The sequence below is a fragment of the Bos mutus genome, chromosome 13, assembly GCF_027580195.1.
Source record: "Bos mutus isolate GX-2022 chromosome 13, NWIPB_WYAK_1.1, whole genome shotgun sequence".
Classification (NCBI taxonomy): Eukaryota; Metazoa; Chordata; class Mammalia; order Artiodactyla; family Bovidae; genus Bos; species Bos mutus.
In genome coordinates, this window is record NC_091629.1 from 3,753,762 (window position 1) to 3,767,941 (window position 14,180).

The following is a 14,180-nucleotide window of genomic DNA, read 5'->3' on the forward strand; positions in this document are numbered from 1 at the left end:
GGAATTCAGAATATCCCAAGCAAGTTACCTAGATCTCAGCCAAAGCAAAAGACCTGCTGCAGACCACAAGGGGAAACTAGTGCCTCAGACCACAACACAGCTGAGAATATGTGCCCTTACACGGTGAGAGACTGGGGAAACATCCATTCCAGTCAGTCTATCACATTCTACTGGTTATAGTATAATAACTGTTGAAATATGACATTAAAACCTAGTTCGAAGCCTGTGAATTTTGCTTATCATTAACAGAGATAACACGCCTCCTATAAACTCTATGCATAAATGTGATATGCTTTTCTGTATTATGCTACATTTCTTGTTTAAAAATATTTAAAAATATGTTATTCAAGTAAGATGGTCAAAACACCAAACTACTTAAACAAAGCAAGCTGGGGATATTTCCACAATCCCAAATGATTGGACAGCTTCAGAGGATGACAAGTCACACAAAATCAGGTTACTCCACATACTTCAACTTCATTCTTACATCTTGAGTTATGCCACCTTAGTTTTGTTTAAATATCATCCAGCTTCTTTTGTAGTGACCAGAAGTATTGATAATGCACTCATACGAAATATGGAAAGTTTCAGTTTGGTGACTAAAATCAAGAACATGAGTACGTGTTCTTCCTTTTGATTTAATGGCATGGAATACAAAGAAAAATTCAATTTGGGAAAATAAAGCAATTAATATTTATAGCTTATATGTTGAAATCAGCCTATAGTTATAGATGGAATTAAGTAATTACAGGTTAGAAAGACAGGTGCAAAGATGTTTTAAATCTGTCATAATTCATGAATACTTATATTGTAATTGACTGCTTGGTATAATAATTATGTTTATGTCTAGGTAATGAAAATGCCATAAAAACTTTAATTAGCAAAAATGCAATGGATAAGGAGATAATTGAAACAAACTTTGGGAGAATATAATCAGGTCTTCTGAATGTATACTTAAGACACCATCAAGAGTAGTAATTAAGCTAAGCAAAATCAGAGAACATTGTTATAGGAATATATTCATATAATAATTTCTTTTAAATTATTTTTAAACATTTTATCTAAGGATCTTAATGCATTTTCTATTGCCAATTAGCTCTGTAATAGAGAGACTATTTCCTTTTGTTTCTATTATGATCTTACGTAACTGAGTCAAAGAGGAGAAAATTGTCCACCTATCACAGAATACAGTAGTGGTTAAACCAGGACAACTTCTGTGACCATACTAGACCAGTGGCGTGAAGTACACACCCAGAGAGCTTCAGTGAGTCCCTGAAGTACCAAAAGTGGTAAAGCATCAGAAACAGAAGGCTGTATTCAGGTGCTGATGTCGAACATCTCTCACTGCAAATTTAATTAAGTATCTGAGTGACTCGCTCTTGCATTATCACAGAACTAGCTCTTTCCACTTCAGAGCTGTGCCAAATTATAAATCACAACAAGCCACACTCACTCATCAAAAATGAAAAATTTATAATTTCAGATACCAAGAGGTTACTGCATTTTTCTCAGTTACAAATTTTGAGTTTGAAACTGTTTCCAAGCTAGTTCAGCTGGGCTGCTGCTTCCGAATACCCCTCAGGAGTACATGTTGTTTCAAAGTCAAGAATGAATCCTTACTGAGTGTTGACTATAGTCAGGAACTCTACTTAGGGCCTCGTGTGTGTTACCTCTGTTTAACCCGCAACATAAATCAGTAGGAGAAGTATCCTCCCTGTTATCAGAAGGTTACAGTTCTTAGTAGCTATCCAAGTTTGTATGGTGGTAAATGATAGATCAGGAAGCCAGTGGCTCAAGATTTATTTTTTTTTAAAAAGACATTTTTGTCGGTGCTCCTTTCTCCATTTGTTCCACTCTCTCCCTCCCCACATTGTGTCCAGAAGTCTATTCTCCATATCCTCATCCATTCCTTTCCTACAAATAGATTCTTCAATACCACTTGTCTAGATTCCATATATATGCTTTAATTTACTATATTTGTTTTTCTCTTTCTGACTTACTTCCACTCTGTATAACAGGCTCTAGGTTCATCCACCCCACCAGAACTGACTCGAACTCATTCCTTTTCATGGCTAACATTCTATTGTATATGCGCACCACATCTTTATCCATTCATCTGTCAATGGGTATCTAGCTTGCTTCCATGTCCTGGGTATTTAAAATATTGCTGCTGTGAACACTGGGGTACATATATACACTATCAGGTGTAAGACAGGTACCTGGTGACATGGAGCCCAGTCTGACACTCTGTGATGAGCTGGAGGGGTGGGATGGGGGAAGAGTGGGAGGCTCAGGCGCCAGTGGAAGTATGTGTAATTATGGCTGATTGGCACTGTTGTGTAGCAGAAACCAACACAACGTTGAAAAAATTTTAAAGCAAAAATGTTTTTTTTTTAATTAAAAAAAAGATATTTTTGAATTCCAAAAGCTTACTTTATCATTTGAAATGTGAAATTCTGGCAGACTCTGTTTATAATAAACCAAAATGTAAAGGAAATACATGATGAAGTCATGTATTTCTTCTCCTACACAGAGAGGACGTAAGACTGTCTGGATTGTGGGAAGGAGACAAGAGAAATCTCCAGCTGGAGAAGAGAGAGTTAAAGGCTACAATAGGAAAACTTTCTCTTCTGTTTCAAGGAGACATGTGAAACTTCCTGTGCATGTCCAAGCAGAGACCAAGAGCATCATCCAATAGAAAGAGGCCTCAAGATTACAACAGAGGATTCAAAATAGCCTCCGCAGCACAATTCACACAGCATGGAGAACTTATTGCAACTGGAGCCATCCAGAGGCAGGTGTGCCATGAATTTGTGAGACCAGATGTATCCAATCCCTGTTTAATTCAGACATCAGACCGAGCCATCACCCAAACCCTCATGCCAGGAAAATACCTTCCTCTCTTCCCTTCCAAAAATAACAAAGAAGAGCCAGAAATTAGGAGAGATGGGAGGGGAAGAATTCTCATTTGACTCACTACTCCGGGGATAAATGTATAAAGAAGAGGTGACTGGATTACTACAATGGAGATTGTATTTTTCTTAATAGAAATAAAGTTCTACAATAGCATCTGTGGGCTGAAACCATGTTACTGACATAAAAAAAAACCCTCTAAATTTTTCTCTTTCTTATCAAAATGCTTACTGTTTTTCTCTCATGTTTTCCTTTGCATAACTGTATTTGCAACAACAGATCTCCTGACTAATTAATATTTAATAACTTAATTTTAAATTAATTTTTAAAGTCTCCTGTTTAAAAAAAGAAAGTCAGAAAATGCCAGACACTATTTATGGAACAGATATGCTATCTATAAAAGCAGTGATCTCTAAAACCGTAGACAGTGATCACTATAAACAGTAGTTTCTGTCTCTTCATGTTGAGAATAGGGTCTGGTATCAAACCAAGCTTAATAAAAGAGTCTAATGCTTAGGACTCACATAGATACTGCAACTGATCATCTCTAGGTGGGCACAGGATTGAGTGGTATTAAATCACACAGACTCTGCTTTATTTGATTAGGATGATTTAAACCAAAAACACTAAAAAAACAAACAAAGAAAAGATGAAACCTAGACACTATCAAGGTTATCAGGTGTGTTGTAGAAAAGATGAGCCATGTGAGAGAAATAAACTAGTAATCCAAAGGAGAAATGCCCGGGAGGGAAAAGAGAAATAATGCCTGGGCCAATGCCTCAGAACTCTGGATACTGATACAAAGACAATGGATATAAAAGTAGATGTGACTTTTTCCAGTGGTCATGTACGGATGTGAGAGTTGGACTGTGAAGAAAGCTGAGCGCCAAAGAATTGATGCTTTTGAACTGTGGTGTTGGAGAAGACTCTTGAGAGTCCCTTGGACTGCAAGGAGATCCAACCAGTCCATTCTGAAGGAGATCAGCCCTGGGATTTCTTTGGAAGGAATGATGCTAAAGCTGAAACTCCAGTACTTTGGCCACTTCATGGGAAGAGTTGACTCATTGGAAAAGACTCTGATGCTGGGAGTGATTGGGGGCAGGAGGAGAAGGGGACGACAGAGGATGAGATGGCTGGATGGCATCACTGACTCAATGGATGTGAGCCTGAGTGAACGCCAGGAGTTGGTGATGGACAGGGAGGCCTGGCGTGCTGCGATTCATAGGGTCGCAAAGAGTCGGACACGACTGAGCGACTGAACTGAACTGAATTTACCCCATGAGCCACATAGAACAGAAGTCAAGGCGTTACACAGTAGCACTGTTAGAAGGAGGTCAATGGGGAGGAAGATGGTAGAAAGGCAGCAAAAATGAAGGAAAGGTCATAAAAAGAACCAGACCCGGATCCCAGGCTGAACACACTTTGGGAAGAGAGAGGGGAATTCAGGAAGATCACCGGTGAGCTTCGAAAGAGAAGAAGAATAAAAATACCAAGTGAACAGTCTAAAGAATGAAGCTGAAAGCAGGTAGGACAGGATCCCACACCAGACATACAGCAAGAAGAAGCCAACAATACCTAACGCCAGTCTCCATTTACTATTTATCCCCAAAACTTATAGACATCATTTTCCAAATGTAAAAATGAGATCACCAACACTTGGAAATATAATGAAGTTTTTAGGAAGGAGATGCCATGAAAAATAAAAAAGGATAACAAGAAATCACAAGTTGCAAAGTATTACCTGATAATTTCACCTAATAATCCTAAATCTAACTTTTACAAAATACCTTAATTCCATAATGAGATATAAAAAATGCAAATTTAAATCTATATGGATGAGATGATATTACTTTATGCATATCTTTAGCTTTTACTAACTGACTTTATAAATATCGTCTCATTTTTACTGAAGCTCTATAAATTAAATGCTGTGCTGTGCCGTGTGTGCTCAGCTGTGTCTGACTCCTTGCGATCCCATGAACCGTAGCCCACCAGCCTCTGCTGTTCATGGAATTTTCCAGGCAAGGATACTGCAGCAGGTTGCCATTTCCCACTCCTGGGGATCTACCCTACCCAAGGATGGAACCCATGTCTTTTGTGTCTCCTGCATTGGCAGGAGTATTCTTTACCACTCTGCCATTAAGATGATATTAATCACTATTTCAGAATGTTTAGATTTCAAGTTATTTAAATAATTATCCCAAGACGACACAGCTAGTAGTTGACAGAGCTGAGACCAAACACCTGTGCCACGTACTGTAAATCCAGCACTTTTGTACCACATCTCACTGACTTCCTGGAAGGAGATACATCCTTTAAGGTAGAGAGGTATCTAGGCAGACTTTGTACTTCAGAAGAGAGAAACCTTTGGAAGGCAAACTCAAGGAACTCAATGGATGACACCAATATCCGTGTTGATCCAACTGTTGATCTAAAGATCTCCTTGGACTTTGGGATTACTACTTAGGGAAAATACAGATTAACATCTGCAGAAAATAAGTCTAAGGAGACTTCCAGGGATGGAGACAAAGCTCTAACATACGTGCATTTATCACTTTAAAATTAAAGGGCTACTTCGAGAGGGTCGGGCTTCCCAGGTGGTGTTAGTGGTAAAGAACCCACCTGCCAGTGTCAGAGGCATAAAAGATGTGGGTTCAATCCCTGGGTCGGGAAGATCCCCTGGAGAAGGAAATGGCAACCCACTCCAATATTCTTGCCTGGAGAATCCCGTGGACAGAGGGGCCTGGTGGGCTACAGTCCATAGTGTTGCAAAGAGTTGGACATGACTGAAGGGACTTAACACGCTGACAGGTACTAGATCTTGTAGATTAAGACTGACTTCAGAAAAAAGAAATAAATAAATAGTGTTACTTTCTTTTGGACAAAGCCACTGGCTTGTTTTGGAGCTATCCAAGGTGCTCATCCCAGGCCATAGCTGTCAGTTACTGCGACTATGTAGCAAATTTCCTGGTCCTACCTGTTATATTGAAGCAAATGGCTTTTGATTTGTGAGGGGTGGGGAGAGAATAACAACATTTTATTTCACACTTCACAGAATTATTAAAGGTCCAACTTTCATAATGAATATGGTATCACTGATTTCAGAATCAGTCAGTGGAAGCATTAATAGAATCACTTAGAGACACTTAAACGAATACTAGTTAGTGATTGTGGTTTATACAAACTGAATATTTAGAAGCTTCAAGAGTCATATTTCAACCAAAATGTTTTGTATTTCTGTATTTTTAAGACCTGGTATTGCCAAGAGTAGTGAACCTGTGAATGTTCTCTGTAGTTTTCTTTTCTTTTTTTTTTAACAACCACTTATAGTAAATGAAACACACGCATAACTAGAGCAAAAAATTAATCCTATAATATTTTCTATTCTGCTTAACTTTGTTGGAAAGAACAACTTCTGATAATGACCCACTAAATTGCTTTCATGTCAATTCAGGACCCACTAACGGATCCTGATCCACAGTATGGAAAAGAGGAAACAATGGACTGTTGATGACCAAGCTCATAGGATAATCTCCATCACAGGTCTCATTCACCATACTTGCCTCCCTCATCCTACCCTGGACATGTGTTCCGTTCTGCCTCTCTTACCACATCTTTTAAAAATTATGTCACTGCCAAGTCCCCTTTTGAAACCACACTTGATTTGATTTGACCTCTAATAAACATCCTCCACTAACCCCAGACACCTTCCACTTATCCAAAGACAGACACTGATATTACAGACAGCAGGGGCTGGGGAGCTGAATGAGGGGTGCCTCTCTAAAGAGAAAACCTGGTAAGGACCAAGGTCACCAAACACAACTAACCACTTGCATCATTTTTCTCTCTTTCCCCTCCATGTTTGCCTCTTTAATCTCCTTTAGCAACATAACAGCTAACTTTTATTGTTGTCTGTATCTACCTTCTGTCGAGTGAGAATTTTATAAATGCCCTCTACTGAAATTAAGCTTCACAGTAACTTTCAGGTCTGTATTATTAACTTCATTTTTATAGATGTGGAAATTTGGATTCCAGGAGAATGAGTAACTCTCTGGTGATGAAATAGACAGGATGTCATGGAGGCTGTTAATGTAGGATTTTAATGGACATATAGAAATTATTTAGAAGTCCGTTAAATAATGCACTGCTCAAGAACAAGAACAGTTTAGATAGAACATTATGAACTAGCATGTATTTGGCAAGTAAACCATAATGATGCATCCATTATTACCTAGAAAAGCTATTAGATACTTAATCCTTGTGCTATTGCACAATTTAATCACTGAGTGACATTATTTTAACAACTCTGCATACAAGATAAACAATCTTAAATAATCTCCTAATGAGAAACTACGCGTGTCTACTTTAACTATAGTACAACCATCGTTTATTCTGAGCATAGCAGGGATCAACTTAAACTTAACTTTAGCCATTTTTAATAAGAGGAACTGAAGAGGGGAAAATTGCCCAGCTTTATTCCTCCCTTTTGTTCTTCCTATGAACTTTTAGAAGTACTGATGGATAGTTAAGTCATTGAAAACACAGGCAACAAAAACATTAAGAACTAGAAACGACTCCTCTGAGGTGAGTTAAGAACTATTCAGGAATTTAAGGAATATTAAAGCAAGAGCAGAGGGATCTAAATGTTTCTGACTCTGTAAATGAGATAATTGTTTTTTAAATAGTCAAGTCATGAAATATAAAAGTAAACAATAATTATGAGAGTTGCTGTGCCGAGATAATGCATTCAGCCCTTTTTCATGGGGAAGCAGTTTCTTGATGTAGTGAAATTTGAGATCTAAAGGGTCACTGAAGTGAAAAATGAAGGGTTAGAAATAGGGATGATGAGGAGAGGGTAACAGAGCTATTCTGGCAAATGAAAAGAAGGCAAGTGACTGAGAAAATCTTCAAATCAATTCCTGTGCATTGTAAGGAGGAGCAGGCAGCTTTTGATCCCTGCTTTTAGAAATGCCCTTAATTGCCTTAAAATCGTCTACCCTGGATATACGTAAAGAGCACTGTGTGTTAGCACGGACAACAGACACGAGAAGGTTCTTCACCCCCCAACTTCTCAATTAGGGTACAGACGTAAGTTGAACAGAAGGAAAATAGGTGATTCGACCTATCCACGGTGAAGATTTATTCTGCTGACAAGGGCAAAAACGGTGAAAATTCCTTTACTTTCTAGCACTTAAGTTTTCTAGAATTCTTTTTCTACCTAATTGAAATTTCCCTTGTCAAACAGATTGTATTTTTAGCAACAATATATTTCATACCTGATAGTGATATAAGATGAATAAAAATATCCTCAAGAAAACAAAAGTTCATCTGCATTTCAGAAGCATATTGTTTTAAGGGCCCCAAACTACTGAAGGCTGTGCCTTGATGCTTTTCCCATAGCAAAACTCTATTACCCATTTTGGTATATATGTTTTACTAAAAACTACTCCGAAATCAATCCAAAGCAGTATATGGGGCAGAAGAAAGAAAATATGTTGAGACTATAAATAAACCTACCAACTGAAGTAAAGATAAAAAAATTATATAAATGATTCATTTTTCAAGCTGTCTAATGTTATTTCCCCCCAAAAATGAAGATGATACCAAATTACTTGTATGATTCATGTCATCTAATAAGCTTGCTAGCTCAGGTATTGTCTAACTCTGCTTTAAAGGAATATGTGGAAAAAAAAAAAAAAAGGAATATGTGTGTTTTACCCATTGAACTGAGACAATCTGCCTAAAGTGAAAGCACCTCCCAATTATTTTTTAAAAAATAGTCTGTACAATTTTCAAACTTTCAGATGTTTTTTCTCAAAAGTTTCAGGCTTTGGGAATGCACATACACTAGACACTTAACACAAGCTATGCATTTAGTTATTTTAAATTCATTGTGCCACTATTTCATTCTTCTCTCTGAAAAGCACCAGGTCTAGGTGAGAAGGATCTACGTGAAACGCAGAGCAGGCATTGGAACCCAGGCACTCACTCCTTTCCTAGCATTTTGTCTTTTGAGTCTACATGGCTTAGTAAAAGCTTTAAGATACTAAAAGGAAAATATATCATACCATTTCTGAAATTCTTGATGAAAAAATCACGTGGATCAAAGCAAAAGTTAGGTTAAAACAAAACTTCCATTTTACCATCCTAAATATTGAAAATCTCAGGTTGCAGTTCCTTTTTAAGATTTTGAAGTCATCTCACACAATGAATATGAAAAGAAATGAGTGCAGCAATGAACAGAGATTTACCCAAATAAAGGTATTCATTTCAGTCCTTATTTCTACTATGTTTACTAAGAGGTGAATATTAAGACAGGAAACTGGAGGCTCATGCAGTAAGGGAAATCAGGACACCCAGGCGTTCATAATAAACTCATCTCTACAGATGAATAATTCTCGAGCATGATTATTTATCTATCTATTTTTTACCTCATCTTTTAATGTACAATTTTATCTTCTGGAGTTCCTTAGCCAATCATTTCCAGTCACTCTCATACAAAAACAAAAATTTACAAATCACTCTATTTAGGGTACATTATAAGACAGTTTGTAGGAAACCTGTGGTCATCCAGGCTCCAGATGCCCTAATCTAAGTGCAGAAGAAGCTGAGCAGATCAATGTCATGGCACACCTGCAGGTTAATCCTGACACATTTTTGGAAAGCCCACCTCAACTCCCTTACTCTATGCCAAAGAATAAAGTTATTCTTTTATTGACACTCTTAATTGCTGCCAATAATTGTGTTTATTACCTGTCAGGTACCGTACATGTATGATCTCAATTCATCCGTACACCAAATTTATGAGATTAGTGGTGTTAAACCAATTGTTTAGCTAGTAAAATTATAGTAGTACAATTCAACCACAGATCTCTTAACTATGTAGCTTCTAAAACACTATTCTCTACTACATCTTTTTTTAACAGACATCTAAATGAATATTTTAAAATAACATAAACCATGCAATAAGCAATCTGATAAACCAATATTTAAATCTTGGGAAATAGATTAATTAAATCCACGGGTTAAAAGTTTTTTTAAGTCCAGGGGGAATCTGATTACTTTTTCAGGGGAGTAAAGCATTTCTCATCTCAAATTCTCTGATATTAGAATCTTTATTTAAATATCTTTCTGGAAAAAATCTTTTACGCGGCAGACATTTTTTATCAGTACAGTTATCTGATTAGTTTTCTAAGAACGTCAATCTAAATAGAAGGGAATATGTGCACCTTAGCCCTCAACAAAACCAAAAAAAATTAAATTAAACTAAATGCATATAAATATGCATACATATATTTTTAAAGCCTGGCTTACATATGATTTTAATAAGAAACTCTATGTCATCAGCATTTCTAAATGTATTACCAAATAAGTAAGAGATTTTAGATAATTTTCAGTTCACAGTACAATTCTTTGAAATTAACCCACAAATTGGTTTTGCCTCATATTTATATTTTATCAAACCCATCTTTCTGACGTAGGCATTTCTTTTCTTGGGATTCTAACAAAGATAGTTATCGTGCACAGAGTACACTCTAGGCTTTGGTGGTTTTAATCTCATTTTAACATCTTTGTGTTTGTAAGTACATTTCTTTTCTTTCATCTGATCATGTACATGTTAAGATGTCAAAGCTGAAGTCTTCTGACATATCCATCATATGTTCTAGCAATGTTTCTAATCTTTCAAAGTTTAAAATTCAGTTTAAACAAGAAAAAATTTTAATTTATCATAATACAATAAAGTTTTGAATCTAAATGTATGAAACTTGTAGTTGGATCTACAATAAAATGTATATTTAAAAAATTATAGTTGGAATTGAATGTATCATCTACCCAGGGGCAGGAAATAAACAGTCTTTTTATCACAGATTGTCTTGTCAATTCACAGTGCAATTCCTACCTCGACTTTCCTGAAATTCAAGTACAGTATTTCTTGATCACTGAGCTTTCTAAAGAAGGATTTTGGACTGATAGATCTATCAGCAATAAAATTTACTTAGAAGAGCTTTCTGGAAAACAGTCTGGTTCATGCATTTGTGAATGAAGCTAATTTTTGTATTATATTTGTTCTCTGCACAATGCCTTTGCCCTAAGGAACTAGCAAAGTTTTTCCATATTCATGTGAGGTTGAAATTCCACTTATCTCAACAATAAGTAAGGCAGCAACTGCATTTACAGTCAGTTAAACTTCAGAAGAGTTTAAAAGACAGAAACTAGGAAATTCACCTCTTTGAAGAGACTCATAACAAATCTCCAGACCTTCTTAACAGAGAGCTCATTACTACAGACAGTCTATGCAAATGGGGCACTGACTATGGGCCCTCAGGGGAGGGTTTTTTGTTTTGTTTTCTGTCTCTGGTACTAACCTAGTATAATTTGCCATATAACTGCCCTCTTGCCAGTAATGTTAATGATGGTGATTATTAGTAATAACTCTGAGTAATGAGATTTTCTTCCTTGTACTCAAAATAATTGCTCCACGTAAATCCACAGCGATTTTTATGGTACACTAAAGATTGGTAACATTAGAAACTTGGCAAATCTTACTTCTAGAGGCATTTTACCTAATGATCTAATCCATCAGCTCCCAGGCTCAACAGTCTTGAGGCTCACTTAGTTCTTGAAAGATCTCCCCTCTTCATAGCAGCAAGAAACAACTTGGTCCGTAAACTATAGATTTAAGAGCTTTATTAAAAGGGCCCTGAAAGTATAATCTCTACTTTAAGCCAGGAAGCCTCTGAGTGCAGAAATATATAAAATTTACTGGATGGACATTAGTCCCATGGACTGAGCAAGACCTTAATTAATCACTAATTAAATATTATTTACTTTCAGAAAGAAGTTTAATATTTTGAATTCTAAAGCAATTCAAGATTAATTTCCAATCATGTGACACTTCTAATTTATTATGTGGGCTAAAGTATGAGAGCATCAACAAGGAATTAAGAGATATTAGCTACACCTTTGGTTTTCTCCATCTTATTACTGCTTAATGCCCCAGAATCCCCCATGGATAGAGAAAGAACAGACCAGGAACCCACTGCTGTTGGTCTTTCTACTAGTTTTTCTCACTTGACAGTCAGTGCATTCTTAGAAATATGCAGGACCACTGATTTCAGTAAAGAGGAAAAAGAAGACTAAGGTTATGTGTTTTGACTCATTTGCCTTACCTTGATATTGTCCTGCTTACAAATAGAACTAGAAGAAATTCTGCATCTGTTGAATATGGATTTTTCCACATATACTTAGATTTATTTCTGTTCCTGTTCCAACATTATCTCATTTTATTCATTACAGTGTTAGAACAAATCTTGATATTCAGAAGGATAATTATAATTTTTTTTTTCTTTTCCTTTCAGGATGTCTTAACCATTCACTATTTGAATATTAGACACCTTATTAAATGTCATGAAATCTACTGCTAGTATTTCTATTAGAATTGCAGCATTTTTGTTTTCTCATTGTGAACATAGTATATGCTCATTTCCTCCCAATATATATTTAATTCAAAAAAACAATTTGATTTGCTTGATGTACTCTAATATTACTTTGTTTTCTACTTCCTTCATTTCTACTCTTATTTTTTATTCCTTATAGTCTATGTATTTTATATTCAATTTGGTGAATTTTTCTAGTTGGACAAATTTACTTTCAGTTTTTAAAATCAGTTAAAGTTGTATATTTATCTCTAAGGATAACTTCAACTACATCTAAGAAGTTTTCTTAGTCATTTAGTAACATCATTTTTATAAACCCCACTGAGATATCCTTTAAACACATAAGTGGCATAGTTGTGTATTGTTTAGCTCCCTAATATATAGGAATTTTTTCTCTTTTCGTTGTTATTTTCAAATTTATTTTCATTATAATCAAATAATTAGATTTGGTTTCTTGTTAGAGAAATATATTTGTGCTAGTCTACCTTCCTTGACCTATAACCCATGTTATCTACATATGCCACCAGCAACAATATTTTTCAGCTTCCTTTAAGTAAGTAATAGCCTTCAACATCAAACTTTAAACCCAGAAGCTAGTTCCTGCCCTCTTTCTCTAACTGAGTTCTCTTAATCTTCACCATCCTATGAGAGTGCTACCTGAAAGGAGTACAGTACACCAGCACAGTGAAAACCAGTTTGGTAAGCCTTGACTTCAGCCCCACTCTTTACTTTGTATTTCAGTTCCACTCCTAGTCCAGGGAAATACTTAACATTTCAATCACCTCATTGTGACATTTATTAATTCTTTTAAAAAATGTTTTACATCTGCTTCTCCATTCCTTCCCTGCAAATAGGTTCATCAATATCATTTTTCTAGAGTCCAGATATGTGCCTTAATATACATTTGGTTTTCTCTTTCTCGCTTTCTTCACTTCTGTATGACAGACTCCAGGCTCATCCACTTCAGTAGAATTGACTCAAATTTGTTGTTTTTTAGGACTGAGTAATACTCCATTGTGCATATATATCTCAACTTCTTCATCCATTCATCAGTCGATGGGCTGATTTTCACTGTTGTATGGCAGAAGCCAACACATTGCAAAAAAGTTTTTAATTTAAATAAGAGAAAAAATATTTTAACTACAATCACTAGGTATTTAGAGTATAAACAGGCATGTCAACTTATGAATTTCCTGTCACTTGGTGACTAGAAATCCTAGATAATATTACTAATTTCTACATCAAGCATCTGAGTTCAACGTTATTCCATTTAACAGATGGAGAAACAGTTCTACGAAAGTTAGGAAACTTTCAGGTCAGACTCAATTAAGCCCTTAAAAATAAGATACAGTCTCTCAAAAAAAAAAAAAATTTCACACCAATATTTCAAAGAAAACTTAAAATTTTGACAATTTTAAAAAATTCTCCTTTAAAAAAATTACTTCTCAAAAAGCTGAAACTCTAATTTGGCACAGCCAGGAAAATACCAAGATTAAAAGTCTGTTTCTATCCTCCCAAACCTGTTCCTTGGCTTGATTAAACATATACTGTTGTTTAGTCGCTAAAGCATGTCTAGTTATTTTATGACTCCATAGACTATAGCCCACCAGCCTCCTCTGTCCATGGGATTTTTTTAGGCAAGAATACTGGAGTGGGTTGCCATTTCCTCCTCCAGGATCTTCCCAATGCAGGGATCCAACCCTTCTCTCCCGCATCTTCTGCACTGGCAGACGGATTCCTTACCACTGTGCCACCTGGGAAGCTAAGTAAATATATTCACACATACATATCTAGAGTTTATTTTTAATGAGTCATGATTCATGTAGTGTA